Source organism: Bufo gargarizans, chromosome 11 (assembly GCF_014858855.1).
Source record: "Bufo gargarizans isolate SCDJY-AF-19 chromosome 11, ASM1485885v1, whole genome shotgun sequence".
Classification (NCBI taxonomy): Eukaryota; Metazoa; Chordata; class Amphibia; order Anura; family Bufonidae; genus Bufo; species Bufo gargarizans.
The window spans coordinates 71,264,286-71,280,693 of record NC_058090.1 but is presented as its reverse complement, the minus strand read 5'-3'; the positions used below and the strand labels follow the sequence as shown (position 1 = coordinate 71,280,693).

General features: G+C 41.2%; 1 protein-coding gene across 2 annotated transcripts in view; it reads right to left on the bottom strand.

The window, feature by feature from the left end:
- VPS39 (VPS39 subunit of HOPS complex) overlaps positions 1 to 16,408 on the bottom strand; it is a 251,793-nt gene that overhangs the window by 183,250 nt on the left and 52,135 nt on the right. The window lies entirely within an intron of this gene.

The following is a 16,408-nucleotide window of genomic DNA, read 5'->3' as shown; positions in this document are numbered from 1 at the left end:
TTTTGAGCTGTTCTTGACTGCGGAGCTCTTGGACATAGTCGTGGCAGAAACAAATCGGGATGCCACACAATTTATATCCGCCAACCCAGGAAGCTATTATGCCCAGCCTTTCCAAGTCCAAGTTTCCGAAATTAAAATTTTTCTGGGCCTTCTCCTCAACATGGGTCTAACCAAAAACCATGAATTGCGGTCATATTGGTCCACGAACCCAATTCATCACATGCCCATGTTCTCTGCTGCCATGTCCAGGGCACGATTTGAGGCCATCCTGTGTTTCCTGCACTTTAGTGATAACACCACCTCCCGTCCCAGAGGCCACCCAGCTTTTGACCAGCTCCACAAAATTCGGCCCCTCATAGACCACTTCAACCAGAAATTTGCAGATTTGTATACCCCTGAGCAAAACATATGTGTAGACGAGTCCCTTATACATTTTACCGGGGGACTTGGCTTCAAACAATACATCCCAAGCAAGCGCGCCCGGTATGGGGTCAAATTGTATAAGCTCTGTGAAAGGGCCACAGGCTATACCCACAAATTTCGGATCTATGAGGGAAAAGATCAGACCCTGGAGCCGGTCGGTTGCCCTGACTACCTGGGGAGCAGTGGGAAGACAGTCTGGAACTTGGTGTCACCCTTATTTGGCAAGGGGTACCATCTTTATGTGGACAATTTCTACACAAGTGTACCCCTTTTCAGGCATTTGTTTCTAGAACAGATTGGCTGCTGTGGTACCGCGCAAACTAGTCGCGCGGGCTTCCCCCAACGGCTCGTTACCACCCGTCTTGCAAGGGGGGAGAGGGCTGCCTTGTGTAACCAAGAACTGCTTGCGGTGAAATGGAGAGACGTTTACATGCTCTCCTCCACGCAGACACGACAATCCAAATTGAGCAAGCAACCCGTGTCATTGAAAAGCCCCTCTCAGTTCACGACTATAACCTTCACATGGGAGGGGTGGACTTCAATGACCAGATGTTGTCTCCGTATTTAGTTTCCCGGCGTACCAGATGCTGGTATAAGAAGGTGTCTGTATATTTAATTCAATTGGCTCTGTATAATAGTTTTGTTCTCTACAGTAAGGCTGAGAGAACAGGATCCTTCCTCAAATTTCAGGAACAGATCATCGAGAAACTCCTGTATCCAGGAGGTTCCGTGGCCCCATCCACCAGTCTACACGAGCGACATTTCCCCAGTGTCGTTCCTGGTACCTCAACCCAACCGTCACCCCGAAAAAGACGTTGTGTCTGTAGCAGGAGTGGAATAAGGCGTGACACCCGCTATTTCTGTCCTGACTGCCCTGACTGCCCTGACCACCCTGCCCTATGCTTTGGAGAGTGTTTCCGGAAGTACCACACACAGGTACACCTAGCATGGGGATCACATCTCACAGGACAGGCACACAGGGCTATTAGGGCCCATTCACACACAGCTGCTGCAGACCTCTCCTTTCACCTGGGACAAAGTGCATAACGCACTTTGCCACATCTTTGGGCGATTTGCGCTTTGCACATTGTCCCATGGGGAAGGAGAGGTAAAAAAAGGTAAAGGTAAAAAAAAAAAAAAAAACAAACACCAGTAAGCAAAAAAGTTAAAGATTCAGTTCCAAAAGTTAAATAAAGTTTATATGTTCCGTTCAAAGGTTATTATAAAGTTAATAAAATTATTGCGTTGCGGCCTGGTTTTTTTCTTACCTTCCAGGTGGACCAACCGATCGACTAGTCGGTGTATGCTGAGCTGCAAGACGAGATTTCTCCTCTGCAGTAAAAGATATGTTTGCTGAGGCATATGAGCTGAGGAGGTGGCGGTGTTAATATGCTTTGGCAAACACTTTGTATATAAAAAAATATAAAAAAAAATAAAAAAAGAATCCCGGCAATGATTTATTCATCCACATCGATTGATGTGAATGGAGAAATCAGGGTTTGCCAGGGCATACGAGCTAAGTGGGTATGGATGTTGGGCAGAGTTCCTATGTCCTGGCAGACGCCTTTCCCCTCCTTTTTTTTTTGGGCAGAGATTTTTTCATCCACATTGATCGATGCGAATGAAGAAATCTGTGCCGTTCATTTTTTTCTTTCCGCCCAGAGGCTGAACGGAAAAAAAAAATCTCATTACCTGTATGCTCAATATAAGGAGAATAGCAGAAACTCCTAATGCTGGCCATACATGTAATGATTGCGGAGACCCTCAAATGCCAGGGCAGTACAAACACCCCACAAATGACCCCATTTTGGAAAGAAGACACCCCAAGGTATTCGCTGAGGGGCATATTGAGTCCGAGAAAGATTTAAATTTTTGTCCCAAGTTAGCGGAAATTGAGACTTTGTGAGAATAAAACAACAAAAAAAATCAACTTCCGCTAACTTATGCCAAAAAAAAAAAAAAATTCTATGAACTCGCAAGGCCCCTCATTGAATACCTTGGGGTGTATTCTTTCCAAAATGGGGTCACATGTGGGGTATTTATACTGCCCTGGCTTTTTAGGGGCCCTAAAGCGTGAGAAGAAGTCTGGGATCCAAATGTCTAAAAATGCCCTCCTAAAAGGAATTTGGGCACCTTTGCGCATCTAGGCTGCAAAAAAGTGTCACACATCTGGTATCGCCGAACTCAGGAGAAGTTGGGGAATGTGTTTTGAGGTGTCATTTTACATATACCCATGCTGGGTGAGATAAATATCTTTGTCAAATGCCAACTTTGTATAAAAAAATTGGAAAAGTTGTCTTTTGCCAAGATATTTATCTCACCCAGCATGGGTATATGTAATATGACACCCCAAAACACATTCCCCAACTTCTCCTGAGTACGGTGATACCACATGTGTGACACTTTTTTGCCGCCTAGGTGGGCAAAGGGGCCCACATTCCAAAGAGCACCTTTCGGATTTCACAGGGCATTTTTTTTTTACAGATTTTGATTTCAAACTACTTCTCACGCATCTGGGCCCCTAAAATGCCAGGGCAGTATAACTACCCCACAAGTGACCCCATTTTGGAAAGAATACACCCCAAGGAATTCCGTGAGGGGCATGGCGAGTTCCTAGAATTTTTTATTTTTTGTCACAAGTTAGCGGAAAATGATGATTTTTTTATTTTTATTTTTTTATTACAAAGTCTCATATTCCACTAACTTGCGACAAAAAATTAAAAATTCTAGGAACTCGCCATGCCCCTCATGGAATATCTTGGGGTGTCTTCTTTCCAAAATGGGGTCACTTGTGAGGTAGTTACAGTCATGTGAAAAAATTAGGACACCCTTTGAAAGCATGTGGTTTTTTGTAACATTTTTAATAAAAGGTTATTTCATCTCCGTTTCAACAATACAGAGAGATTAAAGTAATCCGACTAAACAAAGAAAACTGAAGAAAAGTCTTTTCAAGATCTTCTGTAAATGTCATTCTACAAAAATGCCTATTCTAACTGAGGAAAAAGATAGGACACCCTTGCCCCTAATAGCGAGTGTTACCTCCTTTGGCTGAAATAACTGCAGTGAGACGGTTCTTGTAGCCATCTACCAGTCTTCGACATCGGTCTGAGGAAATTTTACCCCACTCCTCAATGCAGAACTTTTTCAGCTGTGAGATGTTTGAGGGGTTTCTTGCACGTACAGCCCTTTTCAAGTCACCCCACAGCATCTCAATGGGATTCAAATCTGGACTTTGACTTGGCCATTCCAGGACTCTCCATTTCTTCTTTTTCAGCCAATCTTTGGTTGATTTACTAGTATGTTTTGGGTCATTGTCATGTTGCATGGTCCAGTTCCGCTTCAGCTTTAATTTTCTAACTGATGGTCTCACATGTTCTTCAAGCACCTTCTGATACACAGTAGAATTCATCGTGGATTCTATGATGGTGAGCTGACCAGGTCCTGCTGCAGCAAAGCAGCCCCAAACCATGACACTTCCACCTCCATGCTTCACAGTTGGTATGAGGTTCTTTTCTTGGAATGCTGTGTTTGGTTTACGCCAAACATGTCCTCTGCTGTTGTGTCCAAATAATTCAATTTTGGACTCATCTGTCCAAAGAACATTATTCCAGAAGTCCTGGTCTTTGTCAACTTTATCTCTGGCAAATGTCAGTCTGGCCTCGATGTTTCTCTTGGAAAGCAAAGGTTTCCTCCTTGCACACCTCCCATGCAAGTTAAACTTGTACAGTCTCTTTCTGATTGTAGAGGCATGTACTTCTACATTAACAGTAGCCAGAGCCTGCTGTAGTTCTCGAGATGACACTTTAGGGTTTTTGGAGACCTCTTTTAGCATCTTGCGGTCTGCTCTTGGGGTGAACTTGCTGGGGCGACCAGTCCTGGGCATGTTGGCAGTTGTTTTGAAAGCCCTCCACTTGTAGACTATCTTCCGGACAGTGGAATGGCTGATTTCAAAATCTTTTGAGATCTTTTTAAATCCCTTCCCAGACTCATAGGCTGCTACAATCTTTTTTCTGAAGTCCTCTGACAGCTCTTTTGCTCTCACCATGGTGCTCACTCTCACTTCAACAGTCAGGAGCACACCAAACTAAATGTCTGAGGTTTAAATAGGGCAAGCCTCATTCAACATGCAGAGTAACGATCTACTAATTATGTGCACCTGGTGTGATATACCTGTGTGAGATCTGAGCCAATTTAAGAGGGAATACATGTGAGGGTGTCCTATCTTTTTCTCAGTTAGAATAGGCATTTTTGTAGAATGACATTTACAGAAGATCTTGAAAAGACTTTTCTTCAGTTTTCTTTGTTTAGTTGGATTACTTTAATCTCTCTGTATTGTTGAAACGGAGATGAAATAACCTTTTATTAAAAATGTTACAAAAAACCACATGCTTTCAAAGGGTGTCCTAATTTTTTCACATGACTGTATACTGCCCTGGCATTTTAGGGGCCCAAATGTGTGTGAAGTAGTTTGCAATCAAAATGTGTAAAAAATGGCCTGTGAAATCCGAAAGGTGCTCTTTGGAATGTGGGCCCCTTTGCCCACCTAGGCGGCAAAAAAGTGTCACACATGTGGTGTCGCCGTACTCAGGAAAAGTTGGGGAATGTGTTTTGGGGTGTCATTTTACATATACCCATGCTGGGTGAGATAAATATCTTGGTCAAATGCCAACTTTGTATTAAAAAATTGGAAAAGTTGTCTTGTGACAAAAAATAAAAAAAGTTCTATGAACTCACTATGCCCATCAGCGAATACCTTAGGGTGTCTACTTTCCGAAATGGGGTCATTTGTGGGGGTTTTCTACTGTCTGGGCATTGTAGAACCTCAGGAAACATGACAGGTGCTCAGAAAGTCAGAGCTGCTTCAAAAAGCGGAAATTCACATTTTTGTACCATAGTTTGTAAATGCTATAACTTTTACCCAAACCATTTTTTTTTACCCAAACCATTTTTTTTTATCAAAGACATGTAGAACAATAAATTTTGTGAAAAATTTATATATGGATGTCGTTTTTTTTATTTTTTATTTTACAACTGAAAGTGAAAAATGACATTTTTTTGTAAAAATTTCGTTAAATTTTGATTAATAACAAAAAAAAGTAAAAATGTCAGCAGCAATGAAATACCACCAAATAAAAGCTCTATTAGTGAGACGAAAAGGAGGTAAAATTCATTTGGGTGTTAAGTTGCATGACTGAGCAATAAACGGTGAAAGTAGTGTAGTGCAGAAGTGTAAAAAGTGGCCTGGTCATTAAGGGTGTTTCAGCTAGGGTAGTTGAAGTGGTTAATAAAAATTGGCTGATCTTCAAGCAGCAAGTAGAGCACTCAGTGAATTATCACCTAACCTGTGAACAGGTGATTAACGTTATTTGTGGGTCAACTTTTTTAAACGAGACCTTTCACCTCTCCTGACATGTCTGTTTTAGTAATTACTGGCATTGCCCATGCAATAACAATTCTCAAGTATCTTTTTATATACATTTATGTTGTGCAGTTCCTCTATTATTCCTGTTGGAAGTTTATGAATGCATTGCTAACTGGGCGTTACTATTTGGGAGGAGGTCCCTGCAAAGTCTGCAACTGGAAACGTACCTGGTTTCTGGTGCTGTGCAGGAACACACCCCCTACTGTAACAGAGAGTTAGGCCGAATGCACACGGCCGTGAATGGTCCATGGTAACACGGCCTGGATTCCGGCTGAGAGCAGGAGCGCACAACGTCATTGGTTGCTATGGCGCTGTGCGCTTCATACCGCCGCTGCACTACAGTAATACACTCGTACGAGCAACTAAACTGTCATTTAATGTGGAATATTATTATTTACTTGCAGAGACATGACAGTTCCTTTTTAAAGGCAGTCTGGCACTGGGAAATTACATAGTTACAATGGTTGAAAAAAGACATAAGTTCATCAAGTTCAACCAAGGGATACGCAGGGACGCGAATCCCAGAAGGATTACCATTTTAAGTGCATTGAGGAGCAAGCTCAGCTGAATGTAATGATACCTTTCACATAGCAAACCATTAATTCATTCTGGACAAAAAGTACTTTCAATCCATATGCAAATGATAAATTAATTGGACTAAGAGCAGGCCAAAGCCACTCCGTGCATCCTTGCTCCTCCTGCTTCCTCTGCCAGACAACCATCAAAAGTAAATGCTATGCCCTCACAGTACAGGATTAAAGATTTAAAAAGATAACGATTAATATTAAAATATTCTAATAATGTGCACAACGTTAATCAAAATAAATGTCTCCTCTCATGAATATCAAAATATAATGAATAACTTTCTCTGGCCTCCACAATCTCCAGATCTAAATTTGACAATTATATAAAGTTCACAGTGCAGCACAATGCAGATGTTCACTTCACTACACAAAACAACTGCAGACTTTTGTTCTTAACCCCTTCCCAACCACCCCACGTAAATTTAAAGTGGCAATAGGGCATTTAAATATGACGCCTCCGCGCGAGCAGAGCAGGCACCATAGCCGTGGGATGCCTGCTGTTTTAAACAGCAGGCACCCAGGACTAATGTATGCGATCAATGATTATGTTAAACACATATCAAATGTGACCACGGCATCTGAGAAGTTAAAGACCGGGAGCACGTGCTCCGGCTCCCCCCAGGGAGGACTGGAGGAGCCAAAGTGTGTGTGCGGCAGCCCCTGTACTCAGGAGTGGTATAAGGCTGCCGAACATTACTTCCTATGGAGCGCCTCCATGTGGCAGGGCTCCATAAGAACTTAGTGTAATTCTAATAGATAATGATAATAGATAATGCATTGGAGTCTATGAAAGAAGCAATCTAATGATTCTTTCCTTGGGGAAGTAAGTGTAAAAACATACATAAATAATTTTAAAAATTAACATCATGGGCATGGTCGCGTGCAAAAACACCCTTACTATTAAAAATATTTATCCCATACGTCGAAATGGGAAAAAAATTCACAATGTCCTATTTGTCTGGGTTTTCTTTGTTGGCGACAAAAAAATTTTGTGATCAAAAAGTCATACACAACAACAAATGGTATCAATGAGAACAGTGGCTTAACTAGAAATGATTGGGCCCCACAGCAAATTTTTGAACAGGCCCCCTCCCCCCAGAAACTTCTTTGCAAGCCCCACTCCTGAGGCTAGCCAAGATCACGCTCTCAGACGTAGCCGCTCTGTCCGTTTCCTGTTACTGTATATCATTTCATTGTATAATACTGCTGAGGGGGCCCTGACAATAAAATCTTTTAGTCCTCTCCTAGGTAGGCTCCTTCTGAGTGTAGGCCCAAAGCAGAAGCTTCCCCTGTAGCTACGCCACTGAATGAGAAGTACAGACCCCTACCATCGCTCTGTAAAAATAAAAGAGCTATGGGGGTCAGAATATGGCAAAGGAAAAAAAATATTTTTTTTGTTTGCAAAGTTTTTAATTTTTTTCCAGTATTAAAACGCAAGAAAAACTAAACCTATGTGGCATTGTAATCATAGTGACCCAGAGAATAAAATTAACAGGTCAGATTTATTGCACAGGAAACAATGTTGTTGTGCATTTTCAAACGTATACAATATTATCTAATGACATTATGATCAAAATGTATGCTCATCTCATTGCCTTTAAGAATAAAATCAGCCTGAACCAAAGTTCTATTATGTGGCTGAGGAAGCCAAGATGAGTTCATGGCAAGTTCAGTTTATAAAAAAATAATTGTGAACATAAACGGACATTGTGTTTAAAAGTTATTGCTAAAGATATGGGACCATCTGTAAGGAGTGAGTCAACTCCCTAAGACATGTCTGTCCGGAGGGAACAAGGTTATTTGATAAAGAACTCATATCCTTGAGGCACACCTGCTGTATGAGATTCAATTTATATATTCATAATTATATTATATATATTTCTGCATGGTATATTTAGTTTACAACACATGTTAATCAATAATTCATATAATGTATTATCTATGTGTAACAATGTATCGATTTATATATATGTCATACCATGTATTTACCATTTAGAAGGTATTGTAGAAGGTATAGAAACAAGTACGTTTATGTTAATTGGATTTCTGGGAAGAGTAAATGCCATTTCAAAACAATAGTTATTCATGGGTGTAGATAAGTGAAATGTACAAGTTCCGATGCCAAGCATCAAAGCAGTTATATAAAATTTTTATCAAGTCAACCTATATTTCAAAAAGATAGGAGAAGAGAGTCTACTCCAACAAGTCCGGGATATAGGTAATTAAAAGTGTCATGAAAAGACCTTCCTCAATGATTTATATTTAAATAGGTCAAGCAGGTCATGAGAACATATTATTAGATATTTAATTTTAATGCTTAAAGTTGTTATGTTCATTTACAATACCGCAGTGCTATGTGGAGGCAAATGGACAATATTATATTATTTCATTATTTGTTCTATACCATATTAGGAGTTGATATGACATCATGGTGTTATTAGCATGCAAGTACACCCACCTTACCTGATTGGGAATCCCTAATCTAAAGAGGATGATTCTTAGATAAGGGGGGAATAATTACTCGTGTGTGGGGTAGCAAGAGAGCTAGAGAGAGAGGAAAAAAGATACATATATCCATTGATCCATTCATTCAATCAAAAAGAAAAACTTTATCAGAAGAAACTTGGATTATTCTTTTTGGATTACTAGGAAAGTTCTTCAGAACTGGTTCCATCTGAACTTTGTCTACCTTTGACCCAGTAACGTATATTTTGTTTACTACTCATGATATTAATAAGATATTTATCTCCGTATACAGCCAAGAGTTCTCATACTGGGGAAATATATAGTCTTAGGTGCCTCCATAATGCTGATTATTCTCTTTGCAAAAATGCATATTGTTAATGGAAGATCTGACATTATTTGAAAAGAGGACTAAACCCTTGGAAAGTTATTTTCCTTAGTCTGATTGCCGAGCTGAATATTTTATCATATTAATATCATATATTTTTGATTGGTCATAGGAAAACAGAGTCAAGGGATAACAGTTATTTTCCTGTAAATCTGTGTTTTATTGTTATAGCCTGTTTGATAACAGAAGATCCTAAGTTTCTCTTGGTATAAGAGTCCGTTTATTAAAAGAACGACACTGGTTGTCATAAATCATTAAATCACACTGTGCTGATCAGATAGGGGTGTATTAGCACCACCGTGTGGTACATTTTGGGTGTTACTTTGTAACTTCATCATTTGTTTTGCAGTTGTATTGTTTTTATACTCTTGCTTTTTATAATAAACGATTATATATTTTAGCATATACAATTTACCTTTATTTCACTGCTTGCACAAATCAAATTAAGATACTTGATATAAAGAACTTAGAGGCGTTTTTATGTACGCCTGAAGGATAATATAATTTTTTTTTTTTTTATCCTCTCTTTTATATGAAGATTCTTTCATATAGAACAGGGATGTCAAACTCGTGGCCCTCCAGCTGTTGCAAAACTACAACTCCCATCATGCCTGGGCATACTGCAGCTATCAGGGAATGCTGGGAGTTGTAGTTTTGCAACATCTGGAGGGCCATGAGTTTGACATCCATGATATAGAAGATATATGACAATGTAAAAAAAAAAAAAAAAAGTGGGCAAAATCCATTTAGATTTTTTTTTCCCGCTTCCCACCACACTGTATGCAACTGTAAATGGTGCCATTAGAAATTGCATCTTGCTCTGCAAAAAACAAGCCCTCATATGAATATGTGAATGAAAAAATAAAAAAGTTATGGATTTGGGAGGGTCGGGAGTAAAAAATTAAAACAAAACAAGACAAAAATAAATCACCTGGCCTTGAAAGGGTTAAAGAACACTGTATATTTCCCCTGCATATAATGAAAAGTTTGCATCACCACATTCTAATCCTAAATTAACCTTTTTTGAAGGCACAGAGTGACTCAACCATACCCGGTAATTTATACTTAAATCTAAAGAAAAAAAAACAAAGAGGTTGTTTTTCTTTCTCTTAACAATCACGCATTTCTTAACAATCACGCATTTTTCCAGTGCTATTCCCTGTGGCACTGGTCCGGTACTCTTGCCGCTGCTAGTTTTTAACCAACAGAGGCACTGTGCCTCTATATAGCACATGAGTATTGCAGCTCATCACTTTTTAACAGTCTCGGACAACAACTGTAACCACTTACCGACATTACCTGTATAGTGAGTACACCCCTGACATTTTTGTAAATATTTTATGATATCTTTTTATGAGACAACACTGAAGATATGACACTTTGATACAATGTAAAGTAGTCAGTGTACAGCTTGTATAACAGTATATTTTTGGTGGGCCCTCAAAATTAACACACAGCAATTAATGTCTAAACCTCTACAACAAAAGTGAGTACACCCTTAAGTGAAAATGGCCAAATTGTGCCCAAAGTGCCACCACTATTTTCTAGCACTGCCTTAAAGGGAACATGTCATCAACTTTATGCTACCGATACTAATGGCAGCATAAAGTAGAGACATGCGAGTTGATTTCAGCGGTTTGCCATTTAAAATGTAAAAGTAAGTGGTTGCCAAGAACCAACATCACAATCATTGCAGACTGGGCCTGGAAAAGAGTCACGACCACCTGAAAAGAGTCATGGTTATTCAGTAATTCCTGCTCTCCCTGCCGATGACATACTTCTACCTAGTTTTCTCCCTATCTCTCTAGGAGAGAACTGCCAATCATCAACAGATCGGTGGGAGTGCAGGAGATTTTAAATAACCATGATTCTTCTCAAGTAGATTTGACTCTTTTCAAGGCCTGTGCTGCAATGATTAGGATGCTGGTTCTCAGCAACCACTTACTTTTACCTCATGAGTGACACACTGCTAAAATTAGCATTTCTGTCACAATTTTATGATGCCCTCAGTGAGGTCAGCATAAAGTTGATGACAGGTTCCCTTTAAGTCTCTTGGGCATGGAGTTCATCACGGAGCTGGTGGATGTTAGAGACCTTGCGCTCCTCCACCTTCCGTTTTGGGATGCCCCACAGATGCTCAATTGAGTCTGGAGACATACTTGGCCATTCCAGCATCTTTACCCTCAGTTTCTTTAGCAAGACAGTTGTCGTCTTGGACGTGTGTTTGGGGTCGTTGTCATACGACGGAATACTGCCCTAAAGACAGTTTTTGAAGGGAGGAATTCATGCTCTGCTTCAGTATGTCACAATACATGTTGGCATTCATGGTTCCCTCAATAAACTGTAGCTTACCACAGCCGGTAGAACTCATGCAGTCCCAAACCATGACACTCCCACCACCAGGCTTGACAGCAGGCAAGACACAATTGTCTTTGTACTCCTCACTTGGTTGCCGGCACACACACTTGACACCATCTGAACCAAATAAGTTTATCTTCTTATCAGATCACAAGACATGGTTCTAGTAATCCAGCTGGAGAGCCACAGTTTGCCCATCCCTGCAGTAATCTATGTCCTTAGTCCACTTGTCTTCAGCAATCTGTTTGCAGGCTTTCTTGTGCATCATCTTTAGAAGATGCTTCCTTCTGGGACGACAGCCATACAGACCAATTTGATACAATGTGCGACGTATGGTCTGAGCACTGACAGGCTGATCGCCCCACCCTTTTAACCTCTGCAACAATGCTAGCAGCACTCATACATTTATTTTGAAAAGACAACTTCTAGATATGACACTGAGCACGTGCACTCAAGGGATTTAGGAGTAATTATTTCAGAAGACTTAAAGGTGGGAAGACAATGTAATAAAGCAGCACGAAATGCCAGCAGAATGCTTGGATGTATAGGGAGAGGTATAAGCAGTAGAAAGAGTGAAGCGCTTATGCCGCTGTACAGAACACTGGTGAGACCTCACTTGGAGTATTGTGCGCAGTACTGGAGGCCATATCTCCAGAAGGATATAGATACTCTAGAGAGAGTTCAGAGAAGAGCTACTAAACTGGTCCATGGATTGCAGGATAAAACTTACCAGGAAAGGTTAAAAGACCTTAATATGTATAGCTTGGAAGAAAGAAGAGACAGAGGGGATATGATAGAAACTTTTAAATACATAAAGGGAATCAACTCGGTAAAGGAGGAGAGCATATTTAAAAGAAGAAAAACTACCACAAGAGGACACAGTGTTAAATTAGAGGGGCAAAGGTTTAAAAGTAATATAAGGAAGTATTACTTTACTGAGAGAGTAGTGGATGCATGGAATAGCCTTCCTGCAGAAGTGGTAGCTGCAAATATAGAGTTTAAGCAGGCATGGGATAGGCATAAGGCTATCCTTCATATAAGATAGGGCCAGGGACTATTCATAGGATTCAGATATTTTGAGCAGACTAGATGGGCCAAATGGTTCTTATCTGCCGACACATTCTATGTTTCTATGTTTCTTTGGTTGACCAAGCGAGGCCTGTTCTGAATGGAACCTGTCTTGTTAAACTAATGTATGGCCTTGGTTACCAGGCTGCAGCTCAGTTTCAGGGTGTTGGCAATCTTCTTATAGCCTAGGCAATCTTTATGTAGAGCAACAATTATTTTTTTTCAGAGCCTCAGAGAGGAGCCATGCTGAACTTCCAGTGACCAGGATGAGAGAGCTTGAGAATTATAACACCAAATTTAGCACACCTGCTCCCCATTCCCACCTGAGACCTTGTCACACTAACAAGTCACATGACACCAGGGAGGGAAAATGGCTAATTGGGAACAATTTAGCCATTTTCACTTATGGGTGTTATCACGTCTGATATGTCAGGTAACATGTGCGGCGCAGAGGGGACGGAAGAGGAGAACCCTTCCACTAGGGAGAGGGAGGAGTGGTGACCCCTTAACTCACCTAGCACTGGCAACTGGCTGCTCTGATGTCCCTAGACGGGCTGCTAACCTGTACGCCGATCACGTGCCTTGTCCCTGGCTTACCCAGAAATAAGCCCTAGGTAGTGAGTAGGGTGGTGGGAGCACTAGTCCTCACCACTGACACCTAGGGTAACAACAAGGAAAGGACAAACTACACAAACACCACACCAAACAGAAGGGAGACAACAAACAGGAGAGAAACAGAGATCCGACAGCCTCAGTTCCACCAGCACCAGTTCCATAGCAACTCCAACTCCACCAGAGGTCAGAATAGAATATCTGGAAAGAAGGTCTATATCTGGCAACAAGGGAAGCAGAAAGGGAGAATACATAGTAGCTGAAACGAAAAGCTACAGATTCCTAAATGGGACAAAAAGGATTGCAAACGTAGTGGTCATGGAGCGATCTCTTGAAACCGAGCGAGTAGCCACCCGCTGCAACCTTCTGACCCTAGGTACAACAGGGTCAGCGATAGGTTGTGACACCATTGTGACAGGTGTGTGTTAAGTTATTTTGAGGGCACACCAAATCATACAAGCTGTACACTGACTACTTTAAGATCTGCATCATTTAATTTACAGAACATGCCTACAACTTTGAAGATTTTTTAAAATTATTATTATGAAGCAAACAACAAATAGGACAAAATAACAGAAAAAGTTAATGTGCATAACTATTCACCCCCCTAAAGTCAATACTTTGTAGAGCCACCTTTTGTGGCAATCACAGCTCCAAGTTGCTTTGGATAAGTCTCTATGAGCTTTCCACATCTTACCACTGGGATGTTTGCCCATTCCTCCTTGCAAAACTGCTCCAGCGCCTTAAAGTTGAATGGTTTGCGCTTGTGAACAGCAATCTAAGTCTGAACACAGATTTTCTATTGTATTGAGATCTGGGCTTTGACTAGGCCATTCGAACACATTTACATGTTCCCCTTAAACCACTCAAGTGTTGCAATAGCAGTGTGTTTGGGGCCATTGTCCTGCTGGAAGGTGAGCCTCCGTCCTAGCCTCAAATCCCGCACCGAGTGGTACAGGTACAGGTGGTACTAGAATTTTTTATTTTTTGTCGCAAGTTAGTGGAATATGAGACTTTATAAGGAAAAAAGAAAAAAAGAAATCATAATTTTCCGCTAACTTGTGACAAAAAATAAAAAATTCTAGGAACTCGCCGTGCCCCTCACGGAATACCTTGGGGTGTCTTCTTTCCAAAATGGGGTCACTTGTGGCGTAGTTATACTGCCCTGGCAATTTAGGGGCCCAAATGTGTGAGAAGTACTTTGCAATCAAAATCTGTAAAAAATGACCGGTGAAATCCGAAAGGTGCACTTTGGAATATGTGCCCCTTTGCCCACCTAGGCTGCAAAAAAGTGTCACACATCTGGTATTGCCGTACTCAGGAGAAGTTGGGGAATGTGTTTTGGGGTGTCATTTTACATATACCCATGCTGGGTGAGAGAAATATCTTGGCAAAAGACAACTTTTCCAATTTTTTTATACAAAGTTGGCATTTGACCAAGATATTTATCTCACCCAGCATGGGTATATGTAAAATGACACCCCAAAACACATTCCCCAACTTCTCCTGAGTACGGCGATACCAGATGTGTGACACTTTTTTGCAGCCAAGGTGGGCAAAGGGGCCCATATATTCAAAGTGCAGCTTTCGGATTTTGCAGGCCATTTTTTTACACATTTTGATTGCAAAGTACTTCTCACACATTTGGGCCCCTAAATTGCCAGGGCAGTATAACTACGCCACAAGTGACCCCATTTTGGAAAGAAGACACCCCAAGGTATTCCGTGAGAGGCATGGCGAGTTCCTAGAATATTTTTTTTTTTGTCGCAAGTTAGTGGAATATGAGACTTTGTAAGAAAAAAAAAAAAAATCATCATTTTCCGCTTGTGACTTGTGACAAAAAATAAAAAGTTCTATGAACTCACTATGCCCATCAGCGAATACCTTAGGGTGTCTACTTTCTGAAATGGGGTCATTTGTGGGGTTTTTCTACTGTCTGCTTTTAGGAAACATATAGGTTTTAGTGTTGCACTCACTTTTCAAGGACTGTAATCCCTGCATTTTATAGGATACTACTTTCTAAAAAGTTTCCAGCTTAAAACCAGATTTCGGTCTTTCCAGTTCTGGTGATTTCATGAAGATATGTGCATCTAAAGAGGTACGTATGTACTTGGCTCATGTTCAACTTTTATTTTTAAGAGGTGTAGTCCATATCACTTACTGCTTGGGTTACACTTTTACCCACTAATATCAACTTCAGATGTATGTTTCATAGTACTGAATGTAAGAGTCCATTCAGACGTCCGCATGAATGGTCTGCATCCGTTCCGCAGTGCGGACCCATTCATTTTCAATGGGGCCCCGGACTGGAAGTGCGGATGCAGACAGTGTGCTGGTCCGCATCCGCACTTCCGGTCCGTGGCCGCGCCAAAAAATAGAACATGTCCTATACTTGTCCGCAGCCACGGACAAGAATAGGCATTTCTATATAAAGTTCCGGCGATGTGCGGTGACCGTATTTTACGGTCCATCATTTGCGGACGGCAAAACACTACGGACCCTAATATTCATCCTAATATGCCATTAGCGCTGGGGTGGAGCGTGGGGAAGGCTGGATCAGGAGGCGGGGAAGGCTGGATCACATTCACTACATTGCAAGTGGGCCACTCTGTTTTTAAATGCCAGAGCAGCCAGACTGTGGAGGGAGCTACAGTTCACTGGGAAGCAGGGGAGCCTATGGCTCCCGAGTCCGCCACTCAGACTCTTAGACCTCTTTCACACGGGCGTCAGTTTTTTTGCCCGGATAAGAGCCGGGTGCGTTGCGGGAAAATGCGCGATTTTTTCTGCGCGAGTGCCAAACATTGTCATGCGTTGCACTCGCGTGAGAAAAATCGCGCATGTTTGGTACCCAAACCCGAACTTCTTCATAGAAGTTCGGGCTTGGGATTGATGTTCTGAAGACTGTATTATTTTCCCTTATAACATGGTTATAAGGGAAAATAATAGCATTCTGAATACAGAATGCATAGTAAAACAGCGCTAGAGGGGTTAAAAAATAATAATAAATAATTTAACTCACCTTAGTCCACTTGCTCGCGAAGCCCGGCATCTCCTTGTGTCTCCGCTGCTGATGAACAGGACCTGGGGTGA